The 20,597-nt window shown below is 45.2% G+C and overlaps 1 protein-coding gene and 1 non-coding gene across 4 annotated transcripts in view; both read left to right on the top strand.

Annotated features, from left to right (window-relative positions):
• cerkl (CERK like autophagy regulator) overlaps positions 1-20,597 on the top strand; it is a 272,030-nt gene that overhangs the window by 14,156 nt on the left and 237,277 nt on the right. The window lies entirely within an intron of this gene.
• Positions 1,482-1,545, top strand: trnak-uuu (transfer RNA lysine (anticodon UUU)). The gene has a single exon. It is a non-coding gene; the product is annotated as a tRNA-Lys (tRNA).

The raw sequence follows: 20,597 nt of genomic DNA, 5'->3' as shown, positions 1-20,597 counted from the left end.
TCAACTAGTTAGAACTCCACTTCGAATAGGAAGATGCATTTATATTCAAGTAAGCTGGGTGCACAGCCAAGACTACTCTTAAAATAGCTAGATGATCCTAAATATTAAAATATTACATACACATTCTCAGATCTCGCTAAAATCACTCCGAGGCTTTCGGTTTTTTAAAAAAACTCATCGTATACTTTTAAACCCACCATTTAGGAGCGTTCAAATGATTGACACTCATGCAGCCTGCACAGATCCGGGGGCGAGGAGCTACTGCACATGCGCGCAAACTCTGAGTAGAGTGGACATGAGTAGAGCTATTTATTCCTTAATAGTCTACGTATTAAAATTAATGTTGATCTGAAGCCCCACCAGTTTCTGAAACCTGCCAGCAGCTCTTTGAAGTAACTGATCTGTTTGTATTGTATATTAATATTTTGATTATGCTACTTTAAATAGTATTTTCAATATATTCTGTGATAAATTTGGCATGTGGGGTGGACCTTTCATAGAAAACTTGTAAGTAACTGTTACTCCTGTCGAAGGTGCTGTGATAGATTTTTTTCAATGTTAAAGGTGTTGCACTGTGTGACATACAGTAACTGTTGTTTTTATATTGAGAGTATTTTACCTTTGTGATTGTGCAGTTAGATGACATGGTTCCCACAAATGATTCAAAATGCTATCTGAAATTAGTGTTCCATCCACCACTTTCCCACCCAGTAACTGAAATTTCCAGTGTCTAAAGTAAAAAAACAAAAGGGTACATATTTCACAGTATGCTGATTAAATTTATGCAGTAAATTGTCTTTTAATATATTAAAGTTTTTACTTGAAGGCCTCCGACTCTCCTAAAAGCCTGGGCTTGGAATTCATATTTTTGCCCATAGCTGGGACTTGGGTTGTGTGGTCTGAGCATATGTACCTAATTTCCCAGGAAGCAGTTGTACTGATGGACAATTATCTTTCTTTTAATGTTGCTTCAATTTTCAAAGAAAAGCACCAGTTGAATTTTGGAAAGAAAGAACTTGCATTTATATAGCATCAGGATGTTCAAAAATGCTTCATAGCCAATGAAGTACTTTTGAAGTGTAGTCACAGTTGTAACATAGGAAATTAAAGGTCTCACAAACAGCAATGAGATATTATCCAGATAATTTTTTATTTTGTGATGTTGATTGAGGGATAAGACACCCAAGAGATCTCCCCTCATCTTCAAAATGGGATCTCTTACGTCCTCCTGTGAGGGCAGACAGGGCCTCGTTTTAATGTTTCTTCTGACAGACGGCATCTCTGACAATGCAGCACTCGCTCAGTACTGCAATGGAGTGTCAGCCTAGGTTTTGTGCTCGAATCCCCAGAGTGGGACTTGAACGTACGAGCTTCTGACTCATAACTGGAACCTGAAGTCAACTATTAATTTCCATTTGTGTTTTGTTGACCGAAAAGGTCAAAACTAATGGAGTACACCTGTGAGATCGAGATTCTAGTTTCTAGCTCAGTCGGTAGAGCATCAGACTTTTAATCTGAGGGTCCAGGGTTCAAGTCCCTGTTCGGGTGTTCTGTTTAAAGCATGACTTTTTAATGTTTTATGTTTTTGCAGGTGAACTCCAAAAAGAGTTTCTAACACTTGTGGGGATGGGTGGAAGAGAGAGAAAAACAATTTGAGAGGAAGGCAGACAGGCTTTTTCTTCATTCTAATTTGATTTTTTAAAAACTAACTAAATTGAATTATGAAAGCAAAGAAAGGAAGGAAGTGAGGGTAGGAGAGAAACTACCTGTATGAGTCCTAGCTATGTCTGCCTTTTCATGGGAAATGTGGAACATTCTTTGTTCAATTCCTACACCGATCCCCTCCCTCACCTCTCTTTCCAGTACATTGATGAATGTATCCGTGTTGTTTCCTACTCTCCTCCCGAACTGGAAAATTTCATTCACTTTGCTTCCAATTTCCACCCTTCCCTCACCTTCACGTTGTCCATCTCTTACACTGCCCTTCCATTCGTCGACTTCTCTATCTCCATTTCTGGGGATAGGCTGTTGACCAATGACTCCTACAGCTTACACTTCTCCCATCCCGCTTCCTGTAATGACTCTCTTCCATTTTCCCAGATTCTCTTGCTTCCTTCGCACCTGTTCTGACGATGCCACCTTCCGTGCTAGTGCTTCCGATAGTCTTTTTCCTCAACTGAGGATTCCCTGCCACCGTAGTGGCCAAGGCCTTCAACTGTGTCCATCCCATTTCCCGCACTCTGCTCTCGCCCCTTCTCCTCCATCCCAGAACCATGATAGGGTTCTCTTGTCCTCACCTTTCACCCGACCAGCCTTCACATTCAGTGGATCATCCTCTTCCATTTCCATCATCTCCAGCGTGATGCCACCACCAAATACATCTTTCCCTCTCCTCCCTTTTTCAGCATTCCTAAGGGGACCATTCCCTCCGTGACATCCTAGTCCACTCTTCAATCACCTTCAACCCCCCCACCCCTTCCAATGGCACCTTCCCATGCAAGCGCAGGAGATGCAATTCCTGCCCTTTTACTTCCTCCCTTCCTACCATCCAGGGCTCCAAACATTCTTTCCAGGTGAAACAGCGATTTACTTGTACTTCTTTCAATTCAGTATACTGTATTCGCACCTCAACATGCTACATCAAGGAGATCAAATGCAGATTGGGCGATCGCTTTGCAGAATACCTCCATTCAGTCAGCAAGCATAACCCTGAGCTTCCGGTTGCCTGTCATTTTAATGTTCCTTCCCACTCCCACTCTGACCTTTCTATCCTTGGCCCCTCTCACTGTTCCAATGAAAATCAACGGAAGCTTGTGGAACAGCACCTCATCTTTTGATTAGGTACTTTACAACCTTCCAGACTCAACATTGAGTTCAACAATTTCAGATCATACCCATCGCTCCTATTTTTTTTGACAGCAGCTGTTGGTAATGATTGTGTTGTCGCCATTTACAGCTCCTCTAGACCCATCTTTTGGTTCTTTACATCTCCTATTACCACCCTCCTTTTGGCTTGCACCTTCATCCCTTTTGTCATTTAATCTCTCCTGCCTTCCACCTATCACACACCATCCCTTTTGTTCTTTTCTCCCCTCCCCCTTTTCCCTGCCTTTCTACTTCCTTAAAACCTGTTAGAGCAAACTTTTTCCAATGCTGGTGAAAGGTCATCGACCAGAAATGTGAACTTTGTTTCTCTCTCCACAGATGCTGCCTGACCTGCTGAGTATTTCCAGCATTTTCTGTTTTTATTTCTAGGACAGAAACTTGTTGTGGGTAAAGTCGCTTTTGGCTTTTCAGTACTCGCCGTGTGGGGGGTAGGGCTGGAGTGGGGGTGGCAGAGGGGGAGTGAATGGAGGGTTAAGGATGACTTGAGTGACAGTGGAGTAAAGGATTTGAATGTATCTAATGCACAACTGACTTAGCCACCCATCACCAGATCTGGCTGTACCACATCAAGCACTATCGGGCCCTGCTCTCTTCTGTCAAGACTTAACTACTCCCAAGATTATCCTGGAATGCAAAGATAGCTCCCGATTTATTTTCTCTACTACCAACTGTCTCCTTAAAACCCTTGCCCCCTCCACCCTCACCTCCAACAAGTGCGAGGAAATCATGGACTTCTCTATCACTAAGATTGAGACCATCTGTTCAGCTGCGTCTGCCGCATCTTCCTGAGCACTGCACCTGCATCTTTCTGTAGTTTCTCTCCTATCTTCCCTCATGCCCTCGATGAGCACATCACATCCATGAGATTCACCTCCTGCTCACTCAACCCCATTCCCACTAAACTGCCCCACCCATCTTTCTTTCTTGAACTGCATGCTAGCTGACATTGTAAATTGTTCCATTTCCTCAGGCACTGTCTTTCCTCCCTTTCAAAACTGCTGGCCTCAACCACTTCCCCTCAAAAAAAAATTACCCTAGACCCCGCTCTCCTTGCAAGCTACTTCCCCTTCTTCAATCTTCTTTTCCTCGCCAAAGCCCTTGAATATGTTGTTGCCTCTTAAATCTGTGCCCATCTTTCCTGCAACTCCATGTTTAAATGTCTCCAATTGGGTTTCTGCCCCAGCCACAGCAATGAAATTGCCTTAATCAAAGCCCGTAATGACCGTGACAGTCGACAATACTATCCTCCTCTATTGCCTCTCCTTCCACGTCCAGCTGAGTGGGACTGTCATCACTTGATTCCACTCTTACCGGTCAAATCGTAGGCAGAGCATCTCTTGCAATGGCTTCTCATCCCGCCCCGATACTGTTACTGTGGGAGTCCCCAAAGGATCTATCCTTGGCCTTCTCCTCTTCCTCATCAACATGTTGCCCCTTGGCGACATCATTCACAGACATGGGGTCAGCTTCCACACGTACGCTGATGCTCTATCTCTACCACCGCCTTTGATCCTTCCACTGCCTTTATGCTGTCAACCTGCTTGTCTGACATCCAGTTCTAATGAGTCGCAATTTCCTCCAGTTGAACGTCGGGAGGATCAAAGCCATTGTCGTTGGCCACTGCCACAAATTACGTACCCTTACCCTGATTCCTTGCCCCTCCCCAACCACTGTCTCGGGTTGAAGTCAATTGTTGGAATCTTTGTTGTCCTACTTGACCCTGAGCTGAGCTTCCGACCCTATATACACTCCATCTTAACAACCACCTACTTCCACCACTGCAACGTCACCTGTTTCCACATCTGCTTCAGCCCATTTGCTGCCGAAACCCTCTTTCATGCCTTTGTCACCTCCAGACATGACTGTTCCAATGAGCTCGTGGCCGGCCTCCCATCCACCACCCTCCATAAACTTCAGCTCATTCAAAACTCAAGGCCATATCCTAAACCACACCAAGTCCCGCTCGCCCATCAACCCTGTTGTACCTGACCTTCATTGGTTCCCCAATGCCTCCAATTTAAAATTCTTACCTTTGTGTTCAAAACCCTTCGTGGCCTTGCCCTTCCCTATCTCTGTAACGTCCTCCACCCTTACAAATATTCGAGAACTTTGTATTCTTCCAACTCGGGCCTCTTGCGCATCCCACACTTTCTTCATGCCATTATTGGCAGCTCTATCTTCAGCTGTCTAAGCCCATACCTCTGGAATTCTCTCCCTAAACTTGTCTGCCTCTCCACCTTTCTCCTTAAAACCTATTTCCTTGATTAAACTTTTATTCACTGATCATAATATCTCCTTCTTTGACTTATTTGTCAGATTGCACTTCTGCTAAGTGCCTTGGGACATTTTTCTATTTTAAGGACATGATATATATATATATATATATAGGACATGTAAGTTGTTAAAATGTAATTACGAGAAGGTATGTGCAGGGGGAGTACTTTTTGTTCAAAATACTCCCTTTTTTGAATAAAAGAAAATATTACTACTTTTGCTGATCTGGAGTCCCTTAAGCAGGATCTCCCTTCCGGCTACATTGCTCTGTGTGCTGTTATCTATTGGGAGTGTCTTCTTGCCTCCCGGAGCAGCTATGTGACTTCAAACTGGTCTGAAAACTGCACCGGAACCTAGAAATCATGTTACAGACTGGGAAACATTCACCATATTGTTGCACAGCACTCCATTTTTCAATTTGATGGGGGTTTAACAGGGAAAAGTACTGCCAGGATTCAAATTTTGAACATATCAACCAGACGGTTGGACTTTTGGGGTTAACAAGTTTCAGTACATACTTGGATTGCTTGCGAATAAATGCATGGGGCCAGATCTGTTCTTCATCAGGCATCAGTTACAGGCTGCGATAAGGATGACCTCAGGAAATTTCCAAAGTTGGTCTGTTCCACTAACTGAAGACCAGCTTCGGACTTCCATTGCAGAAAATGTCCTGAGCTCAGCAAATTTTTCTTTCCTGCATCTTTGTATTCCTTTTGTAAGGCAAGGTGCTCTTTGACCTGTTGTAAGCTTTCAAATGTTACCAACAGAACCTTAATAGTAATTTTCAGAATAGCCCAGTGGGATCTACCAATGCAGGTTGAATGGAATTATGACAACAGCCCTTGGGGATTCTAGAGCCACATACTGCCACTCAGTACATCAGTAGCATTCAGGATGAGGCCCCAGGAGGTTTTTCCACAAATCCTCTCTTGGACTCTGCCCACCCAACTGTGACTCCTTTCTTCTTAGCCCATTAAGAAATCAAGTGGGAGTTTGATTACAACACTTTGTGTTCAGCTAAAAAGATCATACAAAAGGCATGGTTTCTTGAAACCGTTGGGGTTGAATACCTTCTGCATTTTCAGACTAATCCCATGCCATTTCACAGCATGCAAAATGCATGAGTTCTGGATACCATTGGCAGCAGGTATCCTTTACTTTTACATAATCCGATCACAATATCTGAAGGACACTTAATATTGGTGGCGAAGAACAATAATCTATTGCTTTGGTGATCAAGTTGGTTCAAGAGAGTAATGGGTTTTTCCTGCAAGCTTTATGCTCTCCAATAAGGAGGATTTTTTTTCACCTTGCATCTTTGGACGCTCAAATCAAACATCTAGATCTTGCCTAAGAATCCTGCCAAAGTAGTTTCCCTTTCTGATATGGGACAGGAAATTGTAATCACTTAATTCTGTTAACCTCCTGAGAAATCTGAATTGTGTTGCTTCCACTATGTGTATGCCGGTACAGCAGTGGTATTTTATACAGAGCATACCAAATCACTGGCAGTCGTATGAACTATTTGTCACACATTGTCCCAAGTTTCAAGCAAGACTGATTTCCAGGTAAAGAGTAGCAAAACAGACAGGTATTTTCAGTTAGCTGGGTGTCTGTAACACATACAGAAACTCATCAATGTGCTTAAGCGTCTCCAAACCAAGATACCGAGATAGCCACACAAGTAGAGTTCCTGTCTCTGCACACACTCTTCCCACAGCAACACACCCCACTTAACTAATTAGAGAGGTCGGACAAAGGTGGGCAAGAGCCATGTTTTAAGGATCCTCAACTTGGGTGCAAGGGTACTGCTGGAATTAAAACCATTTCAAACTGTGCAGTTTACTACACTGCATTGATGAGCTTCCCAATGCTTGTCCAGTTAAGACCTTCTGATTCATCAGTGCCTTGGCTTGCATAGTTATCTGAAGCTGAGTAGGAAGAATGTAACTAGTAGAGTGAACCAGTGGATGTGGTGTATTTGGACTTTTAAAAGGCTTTTGACAAGGTCCCACACAAGAGATTAATGTGCAAAATTAAACCACATGGTATTGGGGGTACTGTATTGACGTGGATAGAGAACTGGTTGGCAGACAGGAAGCAGAGAGTCGGGATAAACGGTCCTTTTCAGAATGGCAGGCAGTGACTAGTGGGGCACCACAGGGTTCAGTGCTGGGAGCACAGCTATTTACAATATACATTAACGATTTAGATGAAGGAATTGAGTGTAATATCTCCAAGTTTGCAGATGACACTAAGCTGGGTGGCGGTGTGAGCTGTGAGGAGGACGCTAAGAGGCTGCAGGGTGACTTGGACAGGTTAGATGAGTGGGCAGATGCAATATAATGTGGATAAATGAGAGGTTATCCACTTTGGTGGCAAAAACAGGAAGGCAGAATATTATCTGAATGGCGACAGATTAGGAAAAGGGGAGGTGCAACGAGACCTGGGTGTCATGGTACATCAGTCATTGAAAGTTGGCATGCAGATACAGCAGCTGTTGAAGGCAAATGGCATGCTGGCCTTCATAGCTAGGGGATTTGAGTATAGGAGCAGGGAGGTCTTACTGCAGATGTACAGGGCCCTGGTGAGGCCTTACCTGGAATATTGTGTTCCGTTTTGGTTTCCTAATCTGAGGAAGGACGTTCTTGCTATTGAGGGAGTGCAGTGAAGGTTCACCAGACTGATTCCTGGGATGGCAGGAGTGACATATGAGGAGAGACTGGATCAACTGGGCCTGTATTCACTGGAGTTTAGAAGAATGAGAGGGGATCTCATAGAAACATATAAAATTCTTGACAGGAATGCTCAAGTTAAATGCGGGAAGAATGTTCCCGATGTTGGGGAAGTCCAGAACCAGGGGTCACAGTCTAAGGATAAGGGGTAAGCCATTTAGGACCGAGATGAGGTGAAACTGCTTCACTCAGTTTCCTGTAGAATTCTCTACCGCAGAGAGTTGTTGAAGCCAGTTCATTGGATATATTTAAGAGTGAATTAGATATGGCCCTTACGACTAAAGGGATCAAGGGGTATGGAGAGAAAGCAGGAAAGGGGTACTGAGGTGAATGATCAGCCATGATCTTATTGAATGGTGGTGTAGGCTCGAAGGGCCGTATGGCCTACTCCTGCACCTATTTTCTATGTTTCTATGAACCCCAGTCTCCTTCCAGGCTGCAGACCTGTCTGACTTGGGTATCTAGTCGGTCACGGAGGACTGATTTGATTGTTGTCTTCTATTTCCAGACATGTCATCCCGAAGCCATAGCGACTGTGCTTACCTTCCTCCAAAGAGAATAATTACCAGTTAGTTGGTCATTGGATAGTTGACAAGCTCCGGTTTGAAACCTTGAGAACGGGAGATACCAGTTTCTCCTCTTCAGTGCTGTGGTGAACTGCATAACTCTGCATAAAATCTATAAGTGCATTGGCACCATTCTGACCATAACATGGACACACACCCTATTCAGTGGTTCCAACAGTTGGCGGTGCGGAGCTTCAATAGCAAATGCTTGCTTCTGTGTAAGCCACCATAGCAGGCATCGATCCTAGTCATGCAAGCATGATCTCTCTCACATGGGCTCTAGGTAACTCCTTCCATCAGTCCAAACCTAAGAGTTTCCTCATCAGATGTGATGGACTTCTGTCTCTAATCTGCTGGAAGGACATTTGCAGGACAGTTTGCAATGTGTCTGTCACCTTGGTCTAGATGCACAGGATATAAAACAAACTTCTACAAAGAGTTTCCAACTGGAATCTTCATTACAATACTGAATTGTTTGACAGTGACATTTTCTTTCCTTTTGTAGAAATTTGTTTTTCTTTTTTTTTTAAAAAAGATAATGAATTTTCAAAATTATGAAGACGTAATCTTTTTTTAAAAAATTCTTCATAATGGTCAGCACTTGGATGTATTTTAAGTGTTTTGAAAAGTCCTATTTTTCCTCAGGCAGTCCATCGGAGTCGAGGATGACTTGCTTCCACACTATAAAAATGAGTTCTCAGGTGACTGATGCAGGACCTACAGTCTCTGTCACAGGTTGGGCTGACGGTTGTTGAAGAAACGGGTGGGTGGGGTGCTTGAGTTGCCATGTGCTCCTTCCGCTGTTTACGCTTGGCTTGAGCTTGCTCCCGGCGAAGAGATTCGAGGTGTCAGGCGTCTTCCCGGAGGCTTCTCCTCCACTTTGTGGTCTTGGGCCAGGGATTCCCAGGTGTCGGTGGGGATGTTGCACATTTATAAAAAAAAAACCTCTGAGGGTGTCCATGACGCGTATCCTCTGCCCACCTTGGGCCCGCTTGCAGTGTTGGAGCTCTGAGTAGAGCGCTTGTTTTGGGAGTCTCGTATTGGGCATGCGGACGATGTGGCCCATCCATCAGAGCTGATTGAGCATGGTCATTGCTTCGATGCTGGGGATGTTGGCTTGAGCGAGAACATTGACGTTGCTGCGCTTATCCTGCCAATGGATTTGCAGGATCTTGCGGAGGCAGTGTTGGTGGTACTTCTCCAGTGCTTTGAGGTGCCTGTTGTACATAGTCCATGTCTCTGAAGCATATAGGAGGGCAGGTATCACTACAGCTCAGTAAACCATGAGCTTGGTGCCGGGTTTGAGGTCCTGGTCTTCAAACACTCTCTTCCTTGGGCAACCGAAGGCTGCACTGGCATATTGAAGGCAGTGTTGGGCTTAGTCATTGATGTTTGCCCTTGTTGACAGTAGGCTCACGAAGTATGGAAAATGGTCCACATTGTCCAAGGCCTCGTCGTGAATTTTGATGATTGTGTGGGGGGGTGGGCAGTACTGTGTGCCGAGGGCAGGCTGGTAGAGGCCCTTTGTCTTACGACTGTTTAGTGTAAGGCCCATGCTCTCGTATGCTTCGGTGAAGATGTTGACGATGGCTTGGAGTTCGGCCTCCGAGTGCGCGCAGACGCAAGGGTCGTCTGCATACTGCAATTCAATGACCAAGGATGGGATGACCTTGGATCTGGACTGGAGGCGATGGAGGTTGAATAGTTTCCCGTTTGTTCTGTAGATTAGCTCCACTCCAGCGGGGAGCTTGCTGAGGGTGAATGGAGCATTGCAGCAAGGAAGAACGAGAAGAGCTTGGTGCAATGTTACAGTCTTGTTTGACCCCAGTCCGAGCGTGAATTGGGTCTGTGGTGGATCCGTTGGTCGGGATCACGGCTTGTATGTCATTGTGAAGCAGGCGGAGGATGGTGACAAACTTTTGAGGGCAGCCAAATTTGTGGAGGATACTCCATAATCTCTCTTGTTTGACCGTGTCGAAGACCTTTGTGACGTCAAAGAAGGACGTGTACAAGGGTTGGTGCTGTTCCCTGCATTTCTCTTTGATTTGCTGCGTGGTGAAGGTCATGTTCATTGTGCCCCTTAGTGGGCGGAATCTGCATTGCGACTGAGAGGAGCTCTTCAGCCACAGGGAGAAGGCGATTGAGAAGGATTCTTACGATGACTTTCCTTGTGGCAGACAGCAGGGAAACTCCTGTAATTACCACAATCAGACCTGTCGCCTTTCTTGAAGATGGTCACGATTATGGCGTCTCTGAGATCCCCTGGCATGCTCTCCTCCTTCCAGATAAGATAAATTAGATCATGTATTTGTACCAATAGTGCTTCTCTGCCATGTTTTAGTGCTTCGGCAGGGATTTCATCTGCTCCTGAGGCCACTTTGTTCATCAATTGTCGGATGGCCTTTTCTACCTCCTGCCGGGCTGGAGTTGTGCTGAGATGGTGGCGGGTATCATGCTGCGGGATGGAGTTAAGGACACTCGCGTCGAAGACAGAGTCTAGGTTAAGGAGATCTTCAAAGTACTCCTTCCAGCGGGCACTGACTGCCTCTCTGTCCTTGATGAGTACCTCTCCGTTCTTGACCAGCAGTGGGGTAGGACCTTGGGTGCTTGGGTTGTAGATGGTCTTGACTGCGCTAAAGAATCCGCGCACATCGTGGTTGTCTGCTAGTAGGTGGATCTCCTGCGCTTTCTCCAACCACCATCTGTTCTTTAGTTTGAGTTTTTTTATTGGACTTCAGCCTTCAGACGTCTGTAGGGCTGCTTTCTTGCTCTCGAGTTGTGTTGCTGTTTCCAGTTCAAGAATGCCTTGCGCTCGTGGCTTATTAGCTCCTGGATCTCCTGGTCATACTTGTTGAACCAGTCTTGGTGTTTCTGGTCGAGTGATCGAGTGTCTCTTCACAGGTGCAAAGCCTCACTGTGACGTAGATCACTGCCTCAAACTTCCTATCAAAATTTTTGATGGCTCTGGTTTCAACATATAGGGTCACTGAGATACAGGAATGAGATCAATCAGCTTGACCTGACTTGGCATGTTGATGGTGTGGTTTCTTGCCAAAGATTGCATCCAACTTTCATTCAGTTGAAGAAATCGTGATCCTTTTTATTGCATTGGAATTAGAAAAATGTAAATACTCATAGGACTTTGACGACTTATTGATGCAGTATTAATGAAAGAAACAATTACTGCTGTGGGAAGGGATGATATGTAAGAGGGGTCATCAAACAAGGCCATATGGGTTGAATTGAAGAACAAAAAAAGGGCGATCACAATACTGGGAGTGTACTATAGACCCCCAAAAAGTCAGAGGGAGATATAAGAACAAATATGTGGGCAAATTGCTGCGAAGTGCAAAACCTACAGAGCTGTAATAGTGGGGAATTTCAACTACCCTAATATTAACTGGGAAAAAAAGTAGTTTGAATGGTACAGAGGGTGTGGAATTCCTAAAATGCATTCAGGAGAACTTCTTTAGCCAATATGTAACAAGCCCAACAAGGGAGGAGGTGGTTCTGGATGTGATTTTGGGGAATGAAGACGGGCAAGTGGAAGGGGTATTGGTGGGAGAGCATTTTGGTGCGAGTGATCATAATTCAGTAAGATTTAGGGTAGTTATGGAAAAGGACGAAGGTGGACCAGGAAAAAAGGTTCTCAATTGGGGTAAAGCCAATTTTGCTGAGATGAGATGGGATTTGGCCAAAGTGGACTGGAAACGGCTACGTGATGGTAAATCAGTGTCAGAGCAGTGGGAGGTTTTCAAGGGGGAGATCCTGAGGGTACAGAGCAAGTATGTTCCCTTAAAGAAAAAGGGTGTGGCTAATAAGTATAGAGCCCCCTGGATGTCAAGGGACATACAGGGTAACAAAGAAAAAAAGGGAAGCTTATGACCGATACCGAAAACTCAATAGTGCAGAAACTCTTGAGTATAACAAGTACAGGTGTGCAATTAAAGATGGCAGGAAAGCAAAGAAACAGCATGAAAGAATGTTGGCAAGTAAAATCAGGGAAAACTCTTATGTTTATAAATACATGACGAGCAAGAAGATAACTAGAGAAAGAGTGGGGCCTATTGGAGACCATAAAGGAAATCTGTTTGTGGAGGCAGAAGACGTGGGTATGATTCTTAATGAATACTTTGCATCTGTTTTCACAAAAGAGAGGGGCGGTGCAGACTTTGCAATGAGGGAGGAGGAGTGTGAAATATTAGGCAAGACAAAAATAGAGAGAGGAAGTAATAAGGGACTTAGCAGCTTTGAAAGTGGATAAATCTCCAGGCCCCGATGAAATGTCTCCCAGGCTGTTTAGAGAAGCAAAAGAGGCAGTTTAAGAGGCGGAGTAGCAGCGTGGGTGAGGCCTATAAAGGCCCAGCGGGAGTCCAGGGATCGGCGGCAGTTCGAGAGGCGGAGCAACAGTGTGGGTGAGGCATATAAAGGCCAGCCGGTGCAGCTGCAGCAGGGAGGCAAAAAAGTAGAAAGAAATTGAAGGGTGACGTCACAGCCAAGGGGGTAAGTGATTGGTAAGTAGTTTTTCTTTTTCTTTTCTATATCAGTAAGTAACCTTTAGCATGGTTCTTGCCAATTTAAGTTTATCTAAGGGTTAAGTCATGGCAGGACAGCTCGGACACGTGTCAAAAGTTTCGATAGATATGTAAAGAGAAAAAGGTTAGTAAAGACAAACGTAGGTCCCCTGCAGTCAGAATCAGGGGACGTCATAACGGGGAACAAAGAAATGGCGGACCAATTGAACAAATACTTTGGTTCGGTATTCACTAAGGAGGACACAAACAACCTTCCGGATATAAAAGGGGTCGGAGGGTCTAGTAAGGAGGAGGAACTGAGGAAATTCCTTATTAATCGGGAAATTGTGTTGGGGAAATTGATGGGATTGAAGGCCGATAAATCCCCAGGGCCTGATGGACTGCATCCCAGAGTACTTAAGGAGGTGGCCTTGGAAATAGTGGATGCATTGACAGTCATTTTCCAACATTCCATTGACTCTGGATCAGTTCCTATGGAGTGGAGGGTTGCCAATGTAACCCCACTTTTTAAAAAAGGAGGGAGAGAGATAACAGGGAATTATAGACCGGTCAGCCTGACATCGGTAGTGGGTAAAATGATGGAATCAATTATTAAGGATGTCATAGCAGTGCATTTGGAAAGAGGTGACATGATAGGTCCAAGTCAGCATAGATTTGTGAAAGGGAAATCATGCTTGACAAATCTTCTGGAATTTTTTGAGGATGTTTCCAGTAGAGTGGACAAGGGAGAACCAGTTGATGTATATTTGGACTTTCAGAAGGCTTTCGACAAGGTCCCACACAAGAGATTAATGTGCAAAGTTAAAGCACATGGGATTGGGGGTAGTGTGCTGACATGGATTGAGAACTGGTTGTCAGACAGGAAGCAAAGAGTAGGAGTAAATGGGGACTTTTCAGAATGGCAGGCAGTGACTAGTGGGGTACCGCAAGGTTCTGTGCTGGGGCCCCAGCTGTTTACACTGCACATTAATGATTTAGACGAGGGGATTAAATGTAGTATCTCCAAATTTGCGGATGACACTAAGTTGGGTGGCAGTGTGAGCTGCGAGGAGGATTCTATGAGGCTGCAGAGTGACTTGGATAGGTTAGGTGAGTGGGCAAATGCATGGCAGATGAAGTATAATGTGGATAAATGTGAGGTTATCCACTTTGGTGGTAAAAACAGAGAGACAGACTATTATCTGAATGGTGACAGATTAGGAAAAGGGGAGGTGCAAAGGGACCTGGGTGTCATGGTGCATCAGTCATTGAAGGTTGGCATGCAGGTACAGCAGACGGTTAAGAAAGCAAATGGCATGTTGGCCTTTATAGCGAGGGGATTTGAGTACAGGGGCAGGGAGGTGTTGCTACAGCCTTGGTGAGGCCACACCTGGAGTATTGTGTACAGTTTTGGTCTCCTAACCTGAGGAAGGACATTCTTGCTATTGAGGGAGTGCAGCGAAGGTTCACCAGACTGATTCCCGGGATGGCGGGACTGACCTATCAAGAAAGACTGGATCAACTGGGCTTGTATTCACTGGAGTTCAGAAGAATGAGAGGGGACCTCATAGAAACGTTTAAAATTCTGACGGGTTTAGACAGGTTAGATGCAGGAAGAATGTTCCCAATGTTGGGGAAGTCCAGAACCAGGGGACACAGTCTAAGGATAAGGGGTAAGCCATTTAGGACCGAGATGAGGAGGAATTTCTTCACCCAGAGAGTGGTGAACCTGTGGAATTCTCTACCACAGAAAGTTGTTGAGGCCAATTCACTAAATATATTCAAAAAGGAGTTAGATGTCGTCCTTACTACTAGGGGGATCAAGGGGTATGGCGAGAAAGTAGGAATGGGGTACTGAAGTTGCATGTTTAGCCATGAACTCATTGAATGGCGGTGCAGGCTGGAAGGGCCGAATGGCCTACTCCTGCACCTATTTTCTATGTCTATGTTTCTATATTCCTCCTGTACTATGTGGGAAGTCAGGGACGCTTCCGGCGTCCCTGACGACTACGTGTGCGGGAAGTGCATCCGCCTGCAGCTCTTGATGGACCGCATTGCGGCACAGGAGCTGCGGGTGGATTCACTCTGGCGCATCCACAATGCTGAGAATGACGTGAATAGCACGTTTAGTGAGTTGGTCTTACCGCAGGTAAAGGGTACACAACCAGATAGGGAATGTATGACCAACAGGAAGAGCAGTGCAAGGAAGGCAGTGCAGGGGTCCCCTGCGGTCATCCCCCTGCAAAACAGATACACCGCTTTGGGTACTGTTGAGGGGGATGACTCATCAGGAGAGGGCAGCAGCAGCCAAGTTCATGGCACTGTGGGTGGTTCTGCTGCACAGGAGGGCAGGAAAGAGTGGGAGAGCTATAGTGAGAGGGGATTCGATTGTAAGGGGATTAGATAGGCGTTTCTGCGGCCGCAGCCGAGACTCCAGGATGGTATGTTGCCTCCCTGGTGCAACGGTCAAGGATGTCTCTGAGCGGGTGCAGGGCTTTCTGAAAAGGGAGGGTGAACAGCCAGTTGTCATGGTGCATATAGGTACCAACGATATAGGTTAAAAAAAAACGGGATGAGGTCCTACGAGACGAATTCAGGGAGCTAGGAGCTAAATTTAAAAAGTAGAACCTCAAAAGTAATAATCTCAGGATTGCTACCAGTGCCATGTGCTAGTCAGAGTAGGAATCGCAGGATAGCTCCGATGAATACGTGGCTTGAGGAGTGGTGCACAAGGGAGGGATTCAAATTCCTGGGACATTGCAACCGGTTCTGGGGTAGGTGGGACCAGTACAAACCGGACGGTCTGCACCTGGGCAGGTCCGGAACCAATGTCCTGGGGGGAGTGTTTGTAGCGCTGTTGGGGAGGGGTTAAACTAATATGGCAGGGGGATGGGAACCTATGCAGGGAGACAGAGGGAAGTAGAATGGGGGCAGAAGCAAAAGATAGAAAGAAGAAAAGTAAAAGTGGAGGGCAGAGAAACCCAAGGCAAAAAGGGTCACATTACACCAAAATTCTAAAGGGGCAAAGTGTGTTTTAAAGACAAGCGTGAAGGCTCTGTGCCTCAATGCGAGGAGTATTCAGAATAAGGTGGATGAATTATCTGTGCAGATAGCAGTTAACTGATATGATGTAATTGGCATCACGGAGACATGGCTCCAGGGTGACCAGGGCTGGGAACTCAACATCCAGGGGTATTCAACATTTTAGGAAGGATCGACAGAAAGGAAAAGGAGGCTGGGTGGCATTGCTGGTTAAAGAGGAAATTAATGCAATAGTAAGAAAGGACATTAGCTTGGATGATGTGGAATCGGTATGAGTGGAGCTACGGAATACCAAGGGGCAGAAAATGTTAGTGGGAGTTGTGTACAGACCACCAAACAGTAGTAGTAAGGTTGGGGACAGAATCAAACAAGAAATTAGGGATGCATGCAATAAAGGTACAGCAGTTACCATGGGTGACCTTAATCTACATATTGATCGGGCTAACCAAACTGGTAGCAATGCCGTGGAGGAGGATTTCCTGGAGTGTATTAGGGATGGTTTTCTAGACCAATATGTCGAGGAACCAACTAGGGAGCTGGCCATCCTAGACTGGGTGATGTGTAATGAGAAAGGACTAATTAGCAATCTTGCTGTGTGAGGCCCCTTGGGGAAGAGTGACCATAACATGGTAGAATTCTTTATTAAGATGGAGAGTGACACAGTTAATTCAGAAACTAGGGTCATGAACTTAAGGAAAGGTAACTTTGATGGTTTGAGGCGTGAATCGGCTAGAATAGACTGGCAAATGATACTTAAAGGGTTGACGGTGGATAGGCAATGGCAAACATTTAAAGATCACATGGATGAACTTCAGCAATTGGGCATCCCTGTCTGGAGTAAAAATAAAATGGGGATGGTGGCTCAACCATGGCTAACAAGGGAAATTAAGGATAGTGTTAAATCAAGGAAGAGGCATATAAATTGGCCAGAAAAAGCAACAAACCTGAGGACTGGGAGAAATTTAGAATTCAGCAAAGAAGGACAAAGGGTTTAATTAGGAGGGGGAAAATAGAGTACGAGAAGAAGCTTGCCCGGAACATAAAAACTGACTGCAAAAGCTTCTATAGATATGTGAAGAGAAAAAGATTAGTGAAGACAAATGTAGGTCCCTTGCAGTCAGATTCAGGTGAATTTATAATGGGGAACAAAGAAATGGCAGACCAATTGAACAAATACTTTTGGTTCTGTCTTCACGAAGGAAGACACAAATAACCTTCTGGAAGTACTAGGGGACCGAGTGTCTAGTGAGAAGTAGGAACTGAAGGATATCCTTATTAGACGGGCAATTGTGTTAGGGAAATTGATGGGATTGAAGGCCGATCAATCCCCGGGGCCTGATAGTCTGCATCCCAGAGTACTTAAGGAAGTGGCCCTAGAAATCGTGGATGCATTGGTGATCATTTTCCAACAGTCTATCAACTCTGGATCAGTTCCTATGGACTGGAGGGTAGCTAATGTAACAGCACTTTTTAAAAAAAGGGAGGGAGAAAGAAAGTGGGTAATTATAGCTTGACATCGGTGGTGGGGAAAATGTTGGAATCAATCATTAAGGATGAAATAGTGCATTTGGAAAGCAGTGACAGGATCGGTCCAAGTCAGCATGGATTTATGAAGGGGATATCATGCTTGACAAATCTTCTGCAATTTTTTGAGGATGTAACTAGTAGAGTGGACAAGGGAGAACCAGTGGATGTGGTGTATTTGGACTTTCAAAAGGTTTTTGACAAGGTCCCACACAAGAGATTGGTGTGCAAAATCAAAGCACCTGGTATTGGGGGGTAATATACTGACGGGAATAGAAAACTGGTTGGCAGACAGGAAACAGAGAGTCGGGATAAATGGTGCCTTTTCAGAATGGCAGGCAGTGACTAGTGGAGTGCCTCATGGCTCAGTGCTGGGTCCCCAGCTCTTTACAATATACATCAATGATTTGGATGGAGGAATTGAGTGTAATATCTCCAAGTTTGCAGATGACACTAAACTAGGTGGCGGTGTGAGCTATGAGGGGGATGCTAGGAGACTATAGGGTGACTTGGACAGGTTAGGTGAGTGGGCAAATGCATGGCAGATGCGGTATAATGTGGATAAGTGTGAGGTTATCCACTTTGGTGGCAAAAACGCGAAGACCGAATATTATCTGAATGGCGGCAGATTAGGAAATGAGGAGGTACAATGAGACCTGGGTGTCATGGTTCATCAGTCATTGAAAGTTGGCATACAGGTACAGCAGGTGAAGACGGCAAGTGGTATGTTGGCCTTCATAGCAAGGGGATTTGAGTATAGGAGCAGGGAGGTCTTACTGCAGTTGTACAGGGCATTGGTAAGGCCTCACCTGGAATATTGTGTTCAGTTTTGGTCTCCTAATCTGAGGAAGGACGTTCTTGCTATTGAGGGAGTGCAGCGAAGGTTCACCAGACTGATTCGTGGGATGTCAGGACTGACATATGAGGAGAGACTGGATCAACTGGGCCTTTATACATTGGAGTTTAGAAGGATGAGAGGGAATCTCATAGAAACGTATAAGATTAGATGCGGGAAGAATGTTCCCGATGTTGGGGAAGTCAGTCTAAGGATAAGGATAAGGGGTAAGCCATTTAGGACTGAGATGAGGAGAAACTTCTTCACTCAGAGAATTGTTAACCTGTGGAATTCCCTGCCGCAGAGAGTTGTTGATGCCAGTTCATTGGATATATTCAAGATGGAATTCGATATGGCCCTTACGGCTAAAGGGATCAAGGGGTATGGAGAGGAAGCAGGAAAGAGGTACTGAGGGAATGATCAGCCATGATCTTATTGAATAGTGGTGCAAGCTCGAAGGGCTGAATGGCCTACTCTTGCACCTGTTTTCTATGTTTCTATGAAATAGCAGATCCTCTGACCACCATTTTCCAGTCACCTCTGGCTACAGGTGTCGTGCCAGAGGACTGGAGGACTGCTAATGTACCTTTGCTTAAAAAGGGATAGACTGAGTAATTACAGGCCAGTCAGCCTAACCTCCGTTGTGGAAAAATTATTGGAAAAAAATCCTGAGGGCTAGGATAAATCTTCATTTGGATTAATCAAGGACAGTCAGCATGGATTTGTTAAGAGAAGGTCGTGTCTGACTATAACTTGATTGAATTTTTCGAGGAGGTAACCAGGAGGGCGATGAGGGCAGTGTGTATGATGTAGTGAATATAGATTTTAGCAAAGAATGGCCACGAAAGTAAAAGCCCATGGGAACCAGGGCAAAGTGGCAAATTGGATCCAAAATTGGCTCACAGGCAGGAAGCAAAGGATAATGATTGATGGGTGTTTTTGTGACTGGAAGGCTGTATCCAGTCGGGCTCCGTAGGGCTCGGTGTTGAGTCCCTTGCTTTTTGTGGTATATATCAATGACTTGGACTTGAATGTTGGTATGATTAAGAAGTTTGTAGATGATACCAAAATCGGCTGTGTCGTTGATAGTGAAGAAGAAAACTGCGGACTGCAGGAAGATATCAATGTACTGGTCAGGTGGGCCGAACCGTGATAAATGAAATTCAATCCGGATAAGTGTGAGGTAGTGCATTTAGGAAGGTCTAACAAGGCAAGGGAATACACATTATATGGTACGACACTGAAAAGTGTAGAGGAACAAAGAGCCCTTGGAGTGTAGGTTCACAGATCCCTGAAGGTAGCAGGCCAGGTAGATAAGGTGGTTAAGAAGACATATGCAATACTTTGCCTTTATTAGTGGAGGCATGGAATATAAGAGCTTGAACTGTATAAAACACTGGTTAGGCTGCAGCTGGAGTACTCTGCAGTTCTGGTCACCACATTACAGGAAAGATGTGATTGCACTGGAAAGGCTTTACAAGAATGTTGCCTGTACTGGGCAATTTTAGCTATGAGGAAAGATTGGAGATGCTGGGTCTGTTTTGTTTGGAACAGAGGAGGCTGAGGGGAGAGCTGATTGAGGTGTATAAAATTATGAGGGGCCTGGATAGAGTGGATAGGAAGGACCTGTTTCCCTTGGCAGAGGGGTCAACAACCAGTGGGCATAGATTTAAAGTAATTGGGGGGAGGTATAGAGGAGATACAAGGGGAAATTTATTTACCCAGAGGGTGATGGGGGTCTGGAAAACTCTGCCTGAAAGGGTGGTAGAGACAGAAAGCCTCATCACATGTACAATTTCTTGGATGGGCACTTAAAGTGCCGTAGCCTACACACTCTGGTTTTGAGGGTGTGCAAATAATTGATATATTGGGCTAGAAATTCGGCAGATTTGCACTCATTTACCGTGGCGGGGCGGAAAAAGTGATTTTTTTTTGGGCGGGGGGGGGTAAATGTTCGGCGGCGGTTTTGCACTGGTGGTAAAAAAAATACCGCCCACCTGTTTTTTTTTTTAACCGTCAATCGGCGTGCAGCGCTCCGCTATCGCCACGGGTGGGAAATTCGCCGATACTGCCATTTTTACCGCCTGCCCAAAAACATGCTGGACAAAAAAAGTCTTACCTCCTCAAAGCCACGACGCACCCAGCGCTAATGACGCCATCTTGAAAAACTGAGCAGAAGTGCAGTGCATAAAAAGATTTGGAGGGAAGGCTGCGTTTTACA

Source organism: Pristiophorus japonicus, chromosome 3 (genome assembly GCF_044704955.1).
Source record: "Pristiophorus japonicus isolate sPriJap1 chromosome 3, sPriJap1.hap1, whole genome shotgun sequence".
Classification (NCBI taxonomy): Eukaryota; Metazoa; Chordata; class Chondrichthyes; family Pristiophoridae; genus Pristiophorus; species Pristiophorus japonicus.
This window is presented reverse-complemented; position numbering and strand designations above follow the sequence as displayed.